Source organism: Borostomias antarcticus (assembly GCF_949987555.1).
Source record: "Borostomias antarcticus genome assembly, chromosome: 5".
Classification (NCBI taxonomy): Eukaryota; Metazoa; Chordata; class Actinopteri; order Stomiiformes; family Stomiidae; genus Borostomias; species Borostomias antarcticus.
This window is the reverse complement of record NC_140238.1, coordinates 24,902,828-24,916,712: the sequence shown is the minus strand read 5'-3', so window position 1 is coordinate 24,916,712 and position 13,885 is coordinate 24,902,828.

Sequence of the window (13,885 nt, the reverse complement as noted above, 5' to 3'; positions counted from 1 at the left end):
TTGTATGTTTGTTATGCGCGCCATGGATCCAGGTAAAGTATTGTTTTGTACCCTTTTTAGACTGTTAAAATTCTGCTAGATTCCCAGTAGGCTAGCTAGCTGGTTGCCTAGGAGATAAGGAAAACTCCGCTATCGCGGTGTTCCGCCATTGAGCCAGAAGAGAACAAAGCACTTCGCTGACTGGGTGAGTACTAAGCGAATTTTAATGTGTCTTAATGTTTGTTTCTTCGAAATTGTATTCTTTCCCGCCGTGAGTTAACTATAAGGTTTCCTTTCGTTGCTGTTTTGGGGTTTTTAGGCTGCGTCGTGATTATTTGGGATTTGTTTCTTTAAATTTCCCCGCGCTGCCAAAGACAACTTCCGGGTCATACATGCAACATTTTGGGATCACCACTAGGTGTCCCCGTAACACTAGTTATTAAGATATGCTAGAGGATGTAAAGAATTCTACTGCTAGCCTGATGAGATTGATGTGCTAAAGCATTTTCGATTTCTTACATCCACATCTGACATTTTAGTGTTAAATTCTAAGATTCGGGCTCAGCTAGAGGGTTAAGGGAAAAGCCTGTTGATTCTCTAGACTGGTCTGTTTTTAAGATTTGGGAGAGTAGCACGAGAGAGTTTTTTTTTTTTAGGTCAGGAAGGAAAGATAAGGAGATTCAGCAAACGGTCTCTCCGCCATTTCCCCAGCAGAATAACTCTGTTTTAAAATTAGATTAACCCCTCGACTTGTTGCGCCATTAGCCACGCCCCTTTCTCTCTACGAGTTAAGCCACCCCTTTCTACGAGGTATTTGTCCGAACAGGTCCGGAAGGAAGAGCCTCCGATTTTGGGGTCGAGCGCCACCTGCTGGAGTTCCCTTCAATAACCCATAAGGGAGATTTTAACTAGCCAAGATTGAGAGATTTTTTTTTAAGATAATGGTGGCAGGATGAAATAGATGTAGAGCCTTTGAGTCTTAAGTTGCTGTTAATGTTTCTGAGCAGATCTTTTAGGTAATAGTGGAGAACTCAAAAGTCTGACAGGGTTGAATAGGTGTTTGATTCAGGAGTTTTGTTTCAATAGTCAATGAATGGCCATAAGCTGTTCGTTTTATGCATTTCTACTGTATGAATTTTCATTCATATAATGATAATGTGTTTTTTGAGGAGCTGGCATTAGGCCTTCTCCTCTGCTATTGAACCCAGTCTGTGTTTTGAGTCTTAATTTTCAGGTGCTATGGACCCTGGGCGGCAGGTCTTTGAGAAGCCTGGATCATGCCTTCCTGGGGACTGCTTGGGACCTGCTGTTTGTCTGTTTTAACTGTTTGTTTTGTCTCTCTTTCTGATATGTAGCTTAAGACATAAGGGTTGTGCATAATAGTGGGGGGAATAGATAAGGGTTGCTAGTGTCTTAATCTGAATGCAGCATCTCATAACCCAATTTATATATATTTTAAATGAGTATGTTAAATATCTCATGTTTATAGTTTAAGGCACATTCATCGGGCCTGAGTGTTTTTTTCTGAGTGGTTTTTTACAGACAACTGTCGTTCCGGGAGTGATGGGCGAATGCCGAACCAGGAGACGGGCACAGACCGGAGGTGGAGATGGAGATTACTGGCCTGTTTCCCTACAGATGGGCGATCTGGGTTTCGTGAGATGCAGACCAACGCCATGTCACCAACTCACTGTGAGCGACAGATAAGTATGAAACAGGAGCAGTGCCCAAATACTCTGTCCTCAAATGCAGAAGAGGGAGGGTTTAGATATACAAATTTTAGCTATACAAATGAAGCTTTGATGGAGTGTTTTGATTAGTTAATTGTAAATGAAGCCAGTTCATTTTAGTGTCATTTTCTTTGCCTCATCTCTACTTTTATCCTGACTTCAGGAAATTTTTTGCTTTCACCCTTAGGGGGTGTTGTTTTGTTGAGGCGAGAATATGGTTATTTTATTTTCATAAAATCGTGAGAGAAATGCTAGAGCCACACCCAATTGCCTTGATCATGACTGGGGACTGGGCGTGTTGAAGTCATTCTAACGCTGCCCCTGATGTCACTGTAGGCTACTACAGACTGGCTCTAAATGACACTTGAACAGTCACCCTGTTTAAGTTTTCCTGACAGAATAATAAAAAAAATTTTTCCCCAAAGCAGGAGCTTGCGCTTAACCATGTTTCTGAGTATCTCCTACAGACTGTTGAATAACCGTTCCTGACCAAAGAAGGGAACAGGGAGACCAGACCAGAGGACTCTCTTTTGCTCTGTTTGTCTCTGTTTGTCTCTCTCATCTGTGGATCCACAGATGGAGCACTTCATCAGCCTGTACTGGGGGAGCGCCGAGGTGAGCCCTCCAGCAGCACGACCCGGGTCGACCCTACGTGGAGCAGTACAGGGATGGACCGGGTTCAGTTCAAGAGCCTACATTTCTGACCTACAAGCATCTGCTCCACCTGCGGAGAAAAAGAAATGAAGGACTAAGTGCACATTTCCACCACCAAACTAACCTGTATCTAGGGCCTAATGACAAACCTGTACTACCTCGTTCATGTTTTCATTATGCTTTCAAACTAGCCCACGGGCCAGATCATGTTTCAAAAACAGGGGTGGCGGAGGATGTTAACAGATGTCTCCAACAGAATGAGGACCGCCATTTCCTGAGGCTAAGGAGGGGTTCCTGCATCACATCTCCTGGGGATTGGGTCCTGGTCCACGACCACAGACGAAGGAGCTGGAACTCGCCGAGGTGGCTCGGGCCGTACCAGTTTCTACTCATCACGCAGACAGCGATCTGAGAGGACTTCGTTGGATCCATGCAAGCATTGCCGACGGGTCCAAGCAGCAGAGGACGGTCCACCAAGGGATCGCAAACACCAGAAGATCAGAATGCAGCTGAACCAGAGGGCTCAGAGGCCAAAACCATGGGCCATCACACTGTCCTCTCCTCTGACGAGGAATCGGAGGAAAAATGACCTTGCTGGTCACCTCCTCACAAGATGCACCACACACGCACACACACCTGCACACACTAACATTGAACATAACTGATTTCAAGCAACGCGACATTGAAGTTGCGATCTAGAAGAGAAGACGCCTTGCATTCCCCAATGACATTCTATTGCCCAAAAGAGAAGTGCCACCTAAATGACTGTTGGGATACACTGTGAACAAGAGTGACCTTGACAGTCACCGCCACACTCTCCCCTCCTCTGATGAGCAATCGGAGACTGACCTTGCCGGTCACCTCCTCACAAGAGTGAATGAACTTTGAAATAATCTGAAAAATATCATATTTGTTTACAAGAGTTGCAATGATTGAAACATGAGTTGATAAATAAGTTTGGGTTTTTCCTCTAAATTGACCAAGAGGTTTTTTGCCCCTCTTACACTGGTAACCATTTTATCTTTTTTTTGCCTTGTTAAATCAAGTTTGTTTTTTGGTGAATGGTTGTCCACTCTTAGACTATAAATAGTATATAATCATGTCATTTTTTTATCTTGTTTCCTGTCAAATTTCTGAAGCAAGGGGTTTTGGTGTGTGATTTTGCACGTTGAGAGGAAATAATTAAAGTTTCCACCTAGTGGAGAGATTATTTCCTTTCCACATGTATAGCATAGCTGACTGTTTACACTGTGTTTGGATTTTATATTTTATTTGTGTGTGCCTGTTCAGGCACAAATGAGGGATTGTCCAGGAATTTACATCCAAACACCTTAGCCTTTGTCTTTGTAATTTATCACCTCCCCCCAAGTCCCTTGCAAACCCCAGTTTCAGTCTAATGTAAAACACCAACTCTTCCCCCCTTTTGTGATTGTAAACACACTCTGCATAGCTCTTCCTCATCTCTTTGTTTAGGTCGGAGGGGCCCCACCTTGGTCTTCCTCGTCCTGATTCAGAGCTTTGTTTTCTTTGTTTTCTCATGTCACATGTTTTTACTCTTGGCCACGCCTGCCATTCATGTACAATGCAGTAGCCAATCACATCCTCTAAAGACTGTACCTTTTGTTTGGACTGTACATAAGCCACAGCCAGAAGTGACTGACTTCACTTCTCTGACTGAACCACCTTTGCTGCGTTTGTCAGGAAGTCCTTGCGCTCGTAATGATTTCATTCAATAAACCAGACTCAACCTTTTGAACGTATCTTGGTAAATCTTTGGACTAGACAAGTCTAAAATAACTATCACAGCGCTCAGAGGCTTGACATTGGGACATGGGAACAGAAAAGTTCTGCCTAGCTGTGTCGTGTTGGCTATTAGAGAGAAGTACCCATTGCCGAGTAGAGAATATTGTGGTTATAAGGAGTCTGAAGAAGCCTTGGATATTCTATAACAACATGACAGTGATGTTATATTTCAAACAAAAGTAAAGTTTATTTACAACAGACAGCATTTGTATCATGTTTGATGTGTGTTTGTGGGGGGGTCTTATTTTCCATGACAAATAGGCTACACATTATACACACAAACGACAATAATACTAATCTGAAAATAATAATGGTACAAAAAATAATAACTAGAAAGTACATTTCCTGGAGAAAATGTGAGGTGGGCTAGCTGCTGCAGCTGTATGTAACAGCTACTGCTAGTACTAATACGGACCGGGCAATCTCCATGCACCCACCGGCGAAGACCATGCGCCTCTAGCCCAGTCAGGGGCTGAATTGTGGGGTCCATGGTGTGGACAGTGGCGAGACTCTGCCCCCTCAGGTCAGAGCTGGTCTGGGACAGTGTACCCCTCTCCGGGCCACCTACCAGCCCACACCAGTGAAGACCATGTGTCTCTACCCCACTCGGGCTGAGTTGTGGGGCCCGTGGCGTGGATAGTGGCGTGGTGGTGAAACTCCGCCCCCTCAGGTCAGAGCCAGTCGGGGACAGTGTACCCCTCTCCGGGCCACCTACCTGACTCCACCGGTGAAGACCGTGTCTCTAGCCCACTCAGGGGCTGAGTTGTGGGGCCTGTGGCGTGGATAGTGGCGTGCTGGTTAGGCTCCGCTCCCTTGGGTCACAGCTAGTCGGGGACAGTACAGTGACCTCCGGGCAATTTCCATGCATCCACCATTGAAGACTGTGTCTCTAGCCCACTCGGGCTGAAAAGTGGGTTCTGTGGCGTGAATAGTGGCATGGTGGCGAGGCTCCGCCCCTTTTGGTCATAGCCAGTCAGGGACGGTGTACTCCTCTCCGGGCTACCCACCGGCCCCCACCAGTGAAGATCATGTGTCTCTATTCCACTTTGGCTGAGTTCTGTGCTACCACATTAGTTATAAAAGGGTGCCTGTACCTTTAAGAGAGGCTGTACATGCACACAAATTCAAAAAAAGCAACAGCTGCCACCACTCTAATCCCAACTGACACTCTGATCCTAGACATGGTCTGCTTCAGACGGCTCTATCGTGAAAACTATAAATGTTACAGCTTAGATATTGACACCATAGGAATCCTGAGAACTTGCAGAACATTTCTATGTATAATATGTCCGTATAGCTTAAACACTGTAGGCATGGCGACAAGTTAGAAAAAGGGTAAAAATGCAAAATTAGCAGCTCAAAAGTTAGTGCGGCACCATATGTTTCAATGGAGAGCGCAGTTGCCAAACAAATCGTCATACCTCAAAAACGGTGTCACACAGCTTATATACTTACATTGTACGAATCAGCGCAGTTGTGTGAACATTTCTATATATAATGTGTATGAGAGCTGTTAAAACTGTAGGCATAACGACAAGTTAGAAAAAGAGTAAAATTGCAAAATTAGTAGCTCAAAAGCTAGAATGCAGCGCCATACGTTTCAATGGGGAGTGCAGCTGCCGAGCAAATCGTCAGAGTGAAAACTAAGTCACACAGCTTAGATACACTTACATTATACATACATTTACAGCTCACTTATCTGGCCCCTAGGTGATTACTGTTTTTTTGCTTCCCTCTGGAATATGTAGGGGTGGGATGTCTGCCCACCTCCCTTGTTCTCTGTAAAGCGCATTGTGTTGCCTCTGGGTATGAAATGCGCTATACAAATAAAGCTTTGATTGATTGATTGATACGAATCAGCACCGTTGTCTGAGTTGTGTGAACATTTTGATATATGCAGGGTTGGCGAGTAACGGATTACATGTAACGACGTTACGTAATCAGATTACAAAAAAACAGTAACTGTAATCCGTTACAGTACAATTTAAAATATGTAATCTAGATTAGTTACATTTGCTTATTAATGGGGATTACAGGCGTGATTACAATCGCCTCCCATCAGTTTTACAAAATAGCTTGGAAAAAAAAAAGAATTAGGCTAGTAATACCAATTGCGCGCAGCGTGTCAACAAGATTCCCACTGATGTGCTTGTTGGACCACAGCTGCCAGACAGACAGCGAGCAGCACGGGCATCATGGCAGAAATACCGCAATGTGCATTAAAATCCTGGAAATACCAGCTTCTTTTATTTTATTTACCTGTCACAGAACCACAACAATATTACAGCACAGTGTAACTATGCCTCCCAGCCAACAAAACCCTCTCGACGGCCATGGACTCAACGTCCAACCTGAAAAAGCATTTGCCGGTAAGTTAACGTTAGCTAATGTCAAACGTTAGGGTAGCTAATGTTCAACCAGAAAACCAGACCTAAGCGCCCATTCAGATTATTTTCACTCAATAGTGCCTGTCGGTGTTATTCAAGAGCTATAACTAACTGCCTAGGAAAACTGGTCAGTGGGTGCTTTATCCATAATATATAAGGCTGTGTGTCCACTGGCAAGCTGTATAGCTGAATAGCGTCAATCACAGCTGCTTAGAATGCGTTAGAGCTGGGGCCTCATTTATCATTGAGGTACGCCTTCTTTTACACGGTCTTTTCCGCGATTTCAGGCGTACGCCCTCTTCCCCCCCCCCCCACAGCGCGATCTATCAAGCAAAAAGGGCGGATATTTAGTCGCCTTTCTACGCGCTTTTGTAGGACACCTCTCAACTTGTCGGACCGATTTAGACGGGTTTTTACACCCTTTTTGAACACAGGGGGAACTGGCGACGCAGGTGGTGCGTCGGTGAATTACAATGTTTGATGGAGAGAATAAGAGCGAGAGTTTATGTAGGCTAATAGCCCAATTCACCACAAACATATATCGCAATGCAAGATCGTGTCCTCTAACCGGCTCATTAATCGTCCGATATGGATTTGTTCCCCAAACTTAACCTATGCGCACACCTAATGCAGGCACTCCATCAAACGGCAATAATTGACCAATTAGATTGTCATTAATATGTGATCATGTGGACCTGTTTGCTGTTTGGTAAGCATATAAATGACAGGCCTCCTGTGCGTAATGCGAGCCTATATGAATCCGGCGCTACTCGGCCTACTGGCCGAGATAGAACTGCAAAGAGGTGACGGCGATGGCGACTGCACCCACATAAGAGCACCATCAGTGAATGAATACGTCTATGTGAATCGCAAAAAAGTGCACACTATAAATACCCAAATCATATGTGACGCCGACATGCTCATCACAAGTGTAGTGGCATGGTGGCCTGGCTCCACGCATGACTCATTCATCCTGGCGCACAGCAGGGTAGGGGCTAGACTGGAGGCAGGCGCTGCGCGTGACGGCTGGCTTGTTGGTGTGTGCATAGCCAAGATACATATTTTTTTTCTTTTTTACTTTAATCTTTATTAGCATTTTCCATCCATACAACGACAATACAATAAAACATAACTTACAATAACAGCTTATGGGTACTTCCATCCATGCAGCTTTTTTCTCTTACTCAAATATTACAATTTTAATATTAGTGGTATCATCACACTTCCTTCTATAATCCATCCATTTTTCCCATCTCCCTTCAAACTTTCCTTTCTGCATCCTCAATGCATAAATAAATCTCATAAATCTCCTCCACAACACCCACCACTGCTCCTTGGTTGGGGGTTCCACCTTATACCAAGCCCTCATTATTGTTTTTTTACTAGCAACCAATAGTACTTTCACTAGGTATCTGTCCCCTTCTTGTACATCATTCTGTTATGTTTGCCAAGATATATATTCAAAGCTGATAAGAATGAGAACCAGTCAAGACCCCACCACAAAATGAGGACCCAAGCCCTCAGCCCCCTCCCCGTCATGAGGGTTACCAGCGGAGCCAAAGGGCCCGCACTGAGGTCATGCGCCCGCTACACAAACAAGTAAGGTTCACATTTTTACCATTTTATTGTCTGTTGGTGGGTGACTGTGTGAGGTGTGTGAGTGCGTTTGTGAGTGAATGTGTGAGGTCCGTGAGTGTGGTAGTGAGTGACAGTGTGAGGTCCGTGACAGCATGTGTGAGGGAATGAAGTGCAGTGAGGATGTCCTGTTGGCTCTGGTGGTGTAGTGTGGTGACCTCCACCAACTGCTGCACAACTGCCCCACAACTGCCCCAATCCCTTCTGCCATGTCCCTCTGGGCCTCTAGGGTCATGAGCCTCCAGCACAGTGTCTGAGAGGAAGCCCAGCACTCAGGGACCCTTGAGGCAGGGACGCTGGCAGCCGGAGGTGGAGGTGTGGGCGGTGGAGACGGAGGCGCTGGAGATGGCACTGGAGGTGGAGGCCGGCGCGCTGGAGGTGGAGGCACTGGAGGTCGTGGCGCTGGAGGTGGAGGCTGCAACCGGCGGGGGCACGACCGTCAGGTCAAGGACCACTGCAGACTCCCCCTCCTCTGAGTCCCACCCCATATCAGAGTCTGGAGAAACAATTTCAGTCATTTTCTTTGAGTTTGTCTGTACACATTATTATGCATTAAACATTTCATTGTGCAGCCATATTCATTTGATATGTTTTTCTGTTGGCAGTCAAATAAATGCTGTGATTTACCGGGTGATTTAGATGAGAGTCTTAATTTCCCAGAGGGGAAAATGTTTAATGTGGTCTAACATTATGAAGTGGTCATCTGTGTTATCGTTCCCTGTTTTTGGTCCTAAATCAATCATAGCCTACCACAGAATGTTTGCTTTCCTCACAGCCACATAATACAGAATGTCCGTGTAGCCTACGCCAAATACAGGATGCACGAAACGTACAGTAGGCTACCTAAACTGTAGGAACAATCAGACAAATGTAGGCTAGTACAAATAGCTTACCTTCCGAAGATGATTTGTTTCCTCGCGTGGACCTCACCAACAAGCACATGCACCTCCGTCTCCGAAAAGTTTATCTTCTTTCCGCGTTTTTCCATAAACGTAATTGTCTTGCCTTTGCTCCACGCTATATTATGTCGGTTCCTTCCGGGTATCCACGTTGTGCGCTGTCATAGTTTTGACCATATATGGTTGAATTTGGGCGTGGAGAGGGCGGAACACGAGGCGCGTGCACGTCCGCTGTCTTCTACGACACCGTCGGATTTTTCATTGAGGAATCGGCGCAGCAGCGTGTACGCCATGTTTGATAGATCCGAAAAGCGTGTAAATATTCTCGTCATACGCGGCAGTCCGCCCTTTTCTCGTTTTCGTCGTACACCCTCTTTTACACCTGAATTTACACGCTCTTTGATAAATGAGGCCCCTGGAGTTTAGAGCTGGCTCCGACGTTTACACCTAACGTTACGTTAGCAACGAGTGTCGTGTTTTGCAGACTGCAATTAACTAGCCACGCCAAGATGACACGCACCCTAACCTCTTGGCATTAAAATTTGCTCTAACTGGGCAGGCGCTGGGCAACTGCTGTTTAGCTATGTTGTCAGCTCTAGAACACAGAAAAATAATAAATAATGTAGGATTTCTGGTGAAATACACAGTACATTTTATTTAAAGTAATCCAAATGTTAGAAAGGTTCCAAATATTTAAGTACATGATTATTATATTTGCTTATTATTTCCACCTTAAGAAGAGTTAAGCTGTGAGTAATATCTACCTGCCACCTTAAGTGCGCAATGCGTTCTGGGTCTTTCATTCATCCAGTACCAGAGCGGTGAATTCAGTCAAGTTCGCCACGCTACAATTTAATCTGTGCAGCACTGCAGTGTCAGTGTGCGTCTCTGAATTACTGTAAATTCACTGTTTCAACCCAGTAATTTATGTTGTACTCATTGGCCGTGCTGATTTGTGTTGTGTTTTATTTCGGCTCCATCGTCGATGTGATTGACAGCTGATTGTTCCTTTGATGTTTGTTTCTTAGATTGCGGGCCTTAAGCACAACTTGTATAACTTTGTTATATTTCCTGTAAGTCAAGATTCTGTAAAGAAATACACGTGAGACTGGCGTGCGCACTTATATGTTTTAAGCACTTTATTTAGCACGTCTGATCTGCATTAAGTTCGGTCATGTGTGTTCCATGGGCGCCGCCATTACGCAACACGCGCAGCTGCGGTCGGCCCTTCAACTAAGCTCATTTAGCGCAGTTTCATGCTGCGGAGACTATTATTTGCAGTTATTGGTTTATGTTGATGTTATTCTACAGCTTGTATGGGAAAGTGTACTGTAATGTGGGTAGTGTAAATGCCTATTGCATACTATTTTATATTATTGCAGTATTTATTTGATACAGAAGTATGGTATTTTGCACTCATACTTACTGTTTTTATGTATCTGTTTATTGCAGAACCACACACACACACACACACACACACACCGTAATTCGCACTCAGTGCTTGTACCATCCTACTATTCAACCATCTTCATACCCATGCCTGTACTATACCCTGGCCGTGCCTACAACCTCAGTAAAGTTGCCTTAGACCAAATTCACTCTCCTGTCAAGTGTGTCCTGACCAACGCCCCGGGGGCGAGTGGAACATATTCCTATTGAACCAGTCCCCTTATACAGTCCTTCCCATAGCCTCCCCAACACCAAAAGTAACAAAGTAATCACTTACTTTACTTTTAAATTGTGGTAATTGGATTACGTTACTGACTACAATTTTTCACAAGTAACTTGTAACTGTAAGGGATTGCTTTTTAAAAGTAACCTTCCCAACCCTGATGTGTGTGAGCTGTCAAAACTGTAGGAGTGCCAGCAGTTTACAAAATGTGTGAATATTTTCAAAGCAACTGCTGCCACCACTCTAAAAACAAAGTTACTGAACATTCCAAAAGCAGTTTCAAGCAGTTTCAATGGGAAAAGAATAGTTTTAAAAGTAACATTTCTAAAAAACTATACAAAATATAAAAAATCTGAATGGATCCGTAAAAGAGCTAAAGATGATGAACATTTTAAAGTTTGAATGAAGTTTCTAGCACAACTATGAAGAAGTAGTTAAGGGCCAAAAAACTGGGGAGAACTAGAATAAGAAAGAAAGAAAGAAAGAACGAAAGAAATAAATAGTGGGAATATCACAAGTTACCACCTAATAATAATAACGAAAATATATACATTATATGTAGGCATATATATGCCTATATTATATCCCTTGTCTTCTGTTAGTTTTAGCCCCTATGGAGTTGTTGTATTGATCTGAAAGGTGAGTTTGGAGTCAATTAGTGCCCAGGTACTTGTATTCCTCCACGATCAATCAATCAATAAAAGCTTTATTTGTATAGCGATCTCAATGGGTGTACCTTTTTTTTGTGTACCTTTTTCTTTCTTTTTTTTTTTTTTAGATATATAGAACAGAGCTCTCGTGTGCATGTCAGCTGCTGAGCAGTGCCACTTTCTATTACCTCGACTAGGCTACTAGCCTACTACTAGTACTACTACTGTACAACAACTACTACCACTATTAATTCAACTACTACTACAAGTACTACCACTACTAATTCAACTACTACTACTAGCCTACTACTAATACTACAAAATCTTATAAAGATTGTAAGTTACCATTGTAACAATAGCCTTTTTTTTAGCAGCAACATTTACATCTTAAACCTTGACCAGCTTTTACTGACTACTGCTGCCTTTGATGGCCGAGGCACATTCGCAATATTTGGAGGCTGAGGAGGAAGTTGGACCTCGGATGCAGGTTTGCAGAACTAGTCGTGTCCAGTCGTCTTTGCAGCACACGCTCCACCAGGTCTTTGCGGAAATCTTGTGTGGTGGGCACATAGATTTTTTTAGCCACCCATTCTTTATTAGGGGCCAGGCAGCGTTGCTGCCGGAACCCTATTGTATTTGCCTATATTATTATTATTATTCTCCATCTTCCACTGAAGTCTGACTTCCCGTGGACAAAAAATCACCAAACTTTGCACATAGCTCCAGTACTATACCTTAAGTCCTCAACCTGCATTGTAGGTCAATAAACCTGAAGGTGGCGCTACAGCAACAGTCTAAAGTTTAAAACTTTAAAAAATCATAATAAATCAGCCATAGGTGCTATGATTGTAAAACCACCACATGAATGTAGTCCCAAGTGAGACAAAACTTTCCTACGCTCTGACCTTGCAGGAATTTTTAAGTCCATCACTCTGATTTTTTCATAAACTGTAAAACCTATCAAACCTATCTCATCCCACATTTTTTGTTCAATTAACACCACATTTGATATACTGCATCTGCAGACTGACCTTACCAAAGGATCCTCACATATTTTTGAAATATAAAAAATTGAGTCCACAGCGCATCAAAAAGTTTTACTGTTAACAGTTCTGTTTACAGTTCCAATGTGACAACATTGGCAACATATCCAAGATGTAGTGTGATTTTTTTCAGAATTTTATGTCAAAAAATGTTTGTTTTTTTACAGTATTCTGAATTATACCCTCAAACGGTCAATGGAAAAGAACATATCTAAATCTTACTCCTCCCACATTTTTTTTTCAATTGCAACCAAAATGCATGCGTTGCATCATCAGACAGCCCACACCAAACGATCCAGACAGATTTTTTTGAAATATCAAAAACTGAGCGCATGATGCATCAAAATGTTTTACTATTACCAATACTGTACATTTACTACAAATTATCGCTCAATAAGTGTCCTATGTTCATGAAAAATTAGGGCAAAATTGTCATGAAAGGGTAGATGTAGTGTGATTTTTTTCAGAATTTTATCTCAAAAATTGAATTTTTAAAAATATGTTTAATTCTGTCCTCCGAAAACAACACTTCATACTGAGAAAACTGCACTACCCACAATCCAACGCAAGCTCCATCAATCGAAGACCGCTGTTGGCAACCCTACCCAGCCCCCGCCGAGGATTACAATGAATAAATTCACTGATTGGCCACTGACTGAGCACACAGCTGCTGAAGTTAATGTTCAATTATGAAGAAAAGCAAACAAAACCTGTAAAAATGAATAAACATATCTCATCCCACATTTTTCAATCAATTAACACCAAACTTGCTACACTGGATCTTCAGACTGTAATTCACAAACTCATTGACCAGATTGTTGAATTATCAAAATCGAGCTTACAATGCATCAAAATGTTTTACAAATGTTTTACGATGCAAAATGAACATTGGAATGTCAACTTTCTTGTTGTCTTCCTATTCTCTCGCTTATTGCTCCTAAACTTGTCGTAAATTGCCTGGCCCCGCCTCATCGCTGCGTAGCAGCTTTAATTTTGTTTTGTGAATGAGATGCTGTACCTTGGAGTGCCTAGAGATGATATAATAGTATAAAGTTAATATAATTACATCACAAGTTAAATATGAGAACGATACCAAAATATGTTAGAATATATACCATTTTGTGTAACAGCCTGTGGTCTCCCAATGTTACTGTTGTGATCGAGAATACAGAGTTGCGTGCGTGCTCGCATCGTTTCTGAATGGAAGTGAAGACGTTTTGGTAAGTACTTCAGCATGGAGCTGTGGTACACCTCCAGGGGACCTGTTCAAAACAAGAGTTGTAATGACCTGTATAGTGACATCTGCACACTAATAGAACAACCTTGCTTGAATAGATGTGCCTCCTTAGACAGACTCAGACCTTTCTGGCTATTCTGACACAATCCTGTGTGCAGTGGAAATTATGTCACATGTAAGAGTACACCAGAGGTGT